Source organism: Apaloderma vittatum, unplaced genomic scaffold (assembly GCF_000703405.1).
Source record: "Apaloderma vittatum isolate BGI_N311 unplaced genomic scaffold, ASM70340v1 scaffold17594, whole genome shotgun sequence".
NCBI lineage: Eukaryota > Metazoa > Chordata > Aves > Trogoniformes > Trogonidae > Apaloderma > Apaloderma vittatum.
This window is the reverse complement of record NW_009714505.1, coordinates 1-5,479: the sequence shown is the minus strand read 5'-3', so window position 1 is coordinate 5,479 and position 5,479 is coordinate 1. Positions and strand designations below refer to the sequence as shown.

General features: G+C 42.7%; 1 long non-coding RNA gene across 1 annotated transcript; it reads right to left on the bottom strand.

Moving 5' to 3' along the window:
* Window positions 1-762: 762 nt before the first annotated feature.
* On the bottom strand, window positions 763-3,209 carry LOC104273461. Its single transcript, XR_717813.1, has 2 exons — window positions 3,119-3,209; window positions 763-1,101 (listed from the first exon to the last, which is right to left on the bottom strand). It is a non-coding gene; the product is annotated as an uncharacterized LOC104273461 (long non-coding RNA).
* Window positions 3,210-5,479: the final 2,270 nt, after the last annotated feature.

The window sequence follows — 5,479 nt, the reverse complement described above, 5'->3', positions numbered from 1 at the left end:
GTAATCATGGTGTGTCGGCTGAGCAGTAACGCCCTCAGTGCTCTCTTAGTTGCACCTCGTGTGCTGACAAGCAACGTCCGCCGTCTCTCCCCAGAATCCCAGATTTAGTGTCTTCAGGTGTCCCCACGAACAGTCGAAGTGCCTCCTCCTGTTCCACCCGCAGTGAACATCCGCCTTTCCTGCCAGAGGGAGCAGCCCGTATCCTGCCGTTACCACCCCCTCATGTAAGAAACACTCTACGTTAATTCCTTCCCCTTAACTCCTACCTTAGGAACGTCAGATCCTTTCCTTGAAGTCTTCATGCCCCGTGTACTGTCACTGCTATTCATTTCTAAAACTACATTATAGTCTTGTAAGCACTGTTCCACTCCCCTCCCTCCCCTGAGTAAGGTACTGCTGTGAGTGTAAAGCTGTGATGTTGTCAATATGCAGAAGTTCAAGGAAAATAAAAAGTGTAGGTGACTAATTGCAGGACAAAGGCAAGCGTACATTCGGCAGCCACTGGGACTACAGGGCACAGCACCACACTGTACATAAGTACTAATATGAAAAGGAGTGTTGTTTTGGATAGTGGCTGACCCTAACGTAACCACTTTGCTGGCAATGAAATTGTAACTCAACCTTTTGTTTAGAGAAAACTTCCAGCTCTTACAACAGCATGTGCTGACACAGACATAAGACACGTCTTGGACAACTGCAGCTGAACCTAAGCATCCCAGTTAAAACTCTGCAGATTTTAACACCCAAGCCCTGACCCCATTGTCAAAATTGAGCAAAAGTGGAATTTTATTCTCACAAATGACTACGGAACCAGCAGATACAGTCAGGCTGCTTAAGATCACAAGCAGTCTTCAGTAAAAGTTCCATTTCCAGCATAAAACGGTAATGCCATTTTTAAAACAAAACCTACAGGTAAAGAGAAAATGTCACATCTTAACAAAAGAAATTTATTCTGACTAAACAAAATGTACAATGTTTCTGAATCAACAGTGAGTTTTCATGACTCTTGGAAGTCTGCAGATCCATTGAGTAACTTGACCGCTTCTTACCCTGAAGTTGGATCGAACTACTTTTTGCCAGACTTCTTTATTCCACCACTGGCTGCCAAAAGAAACAACAAAACTGGTTAGACAACTGTTACAGAGCTTAGCTACATACTTAGTCTCTCGTAAAGTCAAATCCCCACTAGACTGTGGCTACAACTCAGATCCCCACTGGTGAATTGTTTTTGCATGTGTTACTCTTCTATGTTTGTGATGTAACAGACTTTACTCTGAATAACTTATTTAACTTTAGAAACTAAGTTTTCCTGGAACCAAATATGCCCCATAAATCTACAACAGAACTAAATATTTCAGCAATTTCTTTGTTCCTCCAAAGACACCCTCCATTGTTTATTTCTTTTTTTTTTGGTCAAATCAAATTCAGGGCTCAGGGAATAAAAGCATCGGTATCGCTACAGCAGCCAGAGTCCCCAGCTGGGATCAAAGCTCTACAGAAACAGGTACTGGAATTATGAGAATTCCAGTTCTCTGGACTTACGTTCTCTACAGTCCCTACTACTGAAGAGACTAAAGCAGGGTGAAAGAACACAAAATATTAGTATAGCAAGAAGTGCATAATTTTTCATAAACGCTGTTTTTTACAGCATGTGTCATGTACGTAACGTATGTGGAAAGGAAAAAAGAACAGCAAGGCTATAGCAAGATAGACTGCAAGGGCTGACGGTCAACAACAGATTTTGCACTGCAATATCATTCTAACAGTGCTGCCTGGCTGAGGCTCTCGGGAGCAGTAGTCTAGTCCTCCCACAATAACATAATAATCACTATCTGCTTGGGCAAGTCTTGGACAAGAACCAGATGAATGAAACTCCATCTAGAAAAAGGCAGAGTGTTAATGGCTGGAAAGAATTATGAAAAAATCCAACAGCTAAAGTGCCCTACATAGAACAAGTTTAGGATGGTAAGGACACAGAAGAGAGGCTTAGTGAATTGTTACAGACATCAGTCTGTAATACCAAAGACATTCCTACACACAGCACATTTTTTGTACAGCAATAAATCAGAGAAGCTAGATCCATTTGAGATAACTAAACAAGAAATATCCCAAGGTCAGTGGGACTAAACAGCATTCCCTCGAAGAGCACTGATGAGCTGTAATGTGAAAATGCAGAACTGCTGGCTAAGATTTGAAACTTATGGGAAGAGCCACTATGTCAGAGGACTTAGACTGCCAGTGTAGCTCCCAGATACAGAAAGGGTTCTGTAAAGAACTGGGGAACTATGGAGCAGCAAGTCTGAGAAGATAACAGAGTCCATAACAAAGTAAACAGATAAACACAGTCTTGTGAAAGTTAAACAGGACTTCTGTAAGTGGTAAATTCTTCCTCGCTGACCTGCTGGAACTCTCAGGTTATCGTTAAGTGTATGGGTAAAGTGAATCCAGGGGACTTCATATTTTCAAACAGCATCTGACGAGATTCCATAGAAAAGGTTGTTAGTGAAACTAAGTTGCAATAGGATTGCTGGACAGGTTTTTTTCTGGTACCTTTCAGGACTGAAAGCTTGCTAAAGAATAAGAAGCAAAGTGTGAAGTTCAACGGTCTTCACAAAATAGAATTTCAATTAGTCCCTTTAATGGAACACAGGCAGGGTGCACCCTTTAACGCCTCTGATCCGATCACTGCAAATGCCGGACAAGTACAACGGAGTGCACAGACTCACATTAGCCCTGTCTCCTACTATCACTATCTGAGACAAAGACCGTGCTCAGGGCACCACGTAACGTATCTGGAAAGAAAAGGATGGTTGCTAAAATATGAGTAGAAACGTCTCTGCACCATCCCCCCCAAAGAGGTTAGCATGCCAGACACACCGTCACACCTGCTAAACCAGAACCCACACCAATAATTTGGGATGAAATTGCATAGTGAAAGGGAAAAAAAGGGGAAAAAAATGAGCCTCTATTTGTTACTTATCTGCACCTGCCATCGACCTGCTGATGTATGTTAAATAAACTAGAGATACAAGCCTTTTTATGTTTGTCAAGCAAAACCATCAGATTTCTGAAGCCAGCACACCCTCCATTTTTCCTATCAATATGGCACCTCACTTACTGAGGGGCCCTTTTCCAGCAGCCTTTGCTTTCATCTCCTCAAGTTTCTTTTGCTCCTCCTTCTGCTTTTGTTTAAATGCCAGGTCTGTCTAAAGAAAAGAACAACAGTGTTTGTTAACATCTCCTCCTCCAAAAAAATGCAAACACAACTGACAAGCAATAAGAAACACATGTAATGTTCTGACAGCAATAAAAACCTGAATGAACTGCTGCTAATACTACTAAATATGCAAAACTTCGCAGGACTATGACAAAGGGTTTTTGCTGTACCAGAATGGAGCGACTAAACTTGAACTTTTGATGTTTAATCTTTTCCGAAATTAAACAAGTATCCTCTCCTATGGCATAGTCTCATTCTGCTCTCTTAATGACAGATGTTTGCACTAAGCCCACTCATTAACATGCCACCAGTGATACTGGGAGCCGAGCACACAAACATTAACAATAAAACTTGGATTATATAGGATGCAAGAAAAAAAAGTTTGCTTTTACCTACAAAAAACATTAATTTTAAAAAAAATCCTTCCACACATGTTACTGTTTTTGCCAGGTTCAGTACATTTGTTTTAGTTCCAAGAAATCTAATGAGGCCACTGGCAGACTGTATGGGCACGGCAGCTGCTGGGCATCCCTGCTAGCACACTCTCCAGAATTCAAGAGAGCTCGGACATACTCCATCCCTTACACACGCTCTTCACAGGCACCAAGGCTGAAAGGGACCATCGTCTTTTCCCTTGGCACTCAGGACAGAGGACCTTGACAACTGGGATTCTACACGTGCTTCACCAATCCAGTCCATGGTCCAGCTACCTTTGTAACTGCAAAGTTTTCCTCTTCTTTAAGTTAAAACTTTTCTTGCTGCAATGGAAACCACTACCTCCCTTACCTACCCCACACAGAACAGAATACTCTGTTCCCCTCTCCAGGTCTTCCACTGTGCTGTTTTGGGGTTTTTTTTAATTCCTGTAGACTAATGTGTCTTTCTTAGTAAATCAGTCCTTCCCATTTAACCACTTTTGTGGGTTTTCTTCTTGCTATGTGTTGCCCTCACATATGCAGCATTGCAGTGCTCGGAGAAAAAAGAAATATTACACCATGTTTGACAAACAAGATTTTGGTTTTACATCCTGTATGATTTGTTTTTTTCCTTTTGCAACATCTGATGTTGCAGGTTCCCGTTCAGTGTATGATCCAAGTTGCAAATCTTTTCAGGTGGGTCTGAAGTTTAGCCAGTCATTCTTGTATTTTGTAAGTTGATTCGTCTTACCAGAGGAAGGGACTTTGTATCTGTGCTTCATTAAATGAATCAATTTTTTCAAACTGTCTCCAATTTGTTAAGATTACTTTGACACTAGTCTTGTCTTCTGACAGTCTCTGGCACCTTCAGATTTTCTGATTTCTACAGAGAGAGCAAGCTCTATTCTCAGTCAACCAGCCAACCAAGGCACTAATCAAAGCATTAGCTAAACTCCAATCAAATACAAAATTTAGCAAACCCCCCTCTCAATACATCCTTGCAGTCAGACACCGGACTGTTAGTAACTGCTTTTAGTGTGGCATTCCAGCGAGCTGTGTGCTCACCTTCCATCCCCTTTCGAGGTCCCGTTCCTGCCTTGCATCTGAGAACGTGACATGAGCTGGCACCGAGAACCCCGTACCTACTGGTTTTCTCCTCACACACAGAGCACGGCCCTGCCACACAATACAATCTGCTTTGTTTGCCACAATTCTATTAAAATCCATATTGCCTATTAGTTTTGACATTATTATAACTTGGATCTTTGTAAGCCCTTAATCGGTTCTACCATTTCTACAACAATAAAGCTTATTTAGAAAGATTCTTCTCCCCTCTTTTCTAAAGGCACATAGTATTTGTCTATTTTTCCGATCAGCGGTGCCTCATCCATCCTCCACGATCCTCGGAAGTAACATTTTACACCCACACTGTGAGCCCTTATGTTTCTCTAAATCAGATTCACTGGTACCGAATCTACTCAAACCACCCGATAATCCCCGGGTTTTGTCTCCTGTCCCAGGCTCCCGTGACCGCGTTAAATTGTTAAATTTCCCCACGGCAGCCCGCTGCTTTGCCGAGGACATTCCAGCCTTTTCCGTGGGACCGGACTCCTCCGTTAGCCAACGCTGCTGCGAACACTGGCAGGATGTGAGCAGGACCAAAAAAAAAGCACAAAAAAAATCCCACAACGACGGGAAAACCGGGGCGGTGGGAGGCAGCGCATCCCCTCTCGGTCTCTTACGGCCCCGAGTTCTACCGTCACAACGATGCTTCGTAAAATGTGGCCTTTCGTGATACCAAAATTTGTATTGCCAGGGAAAGCCGAGCTGAGGGGTGATGGGCGCG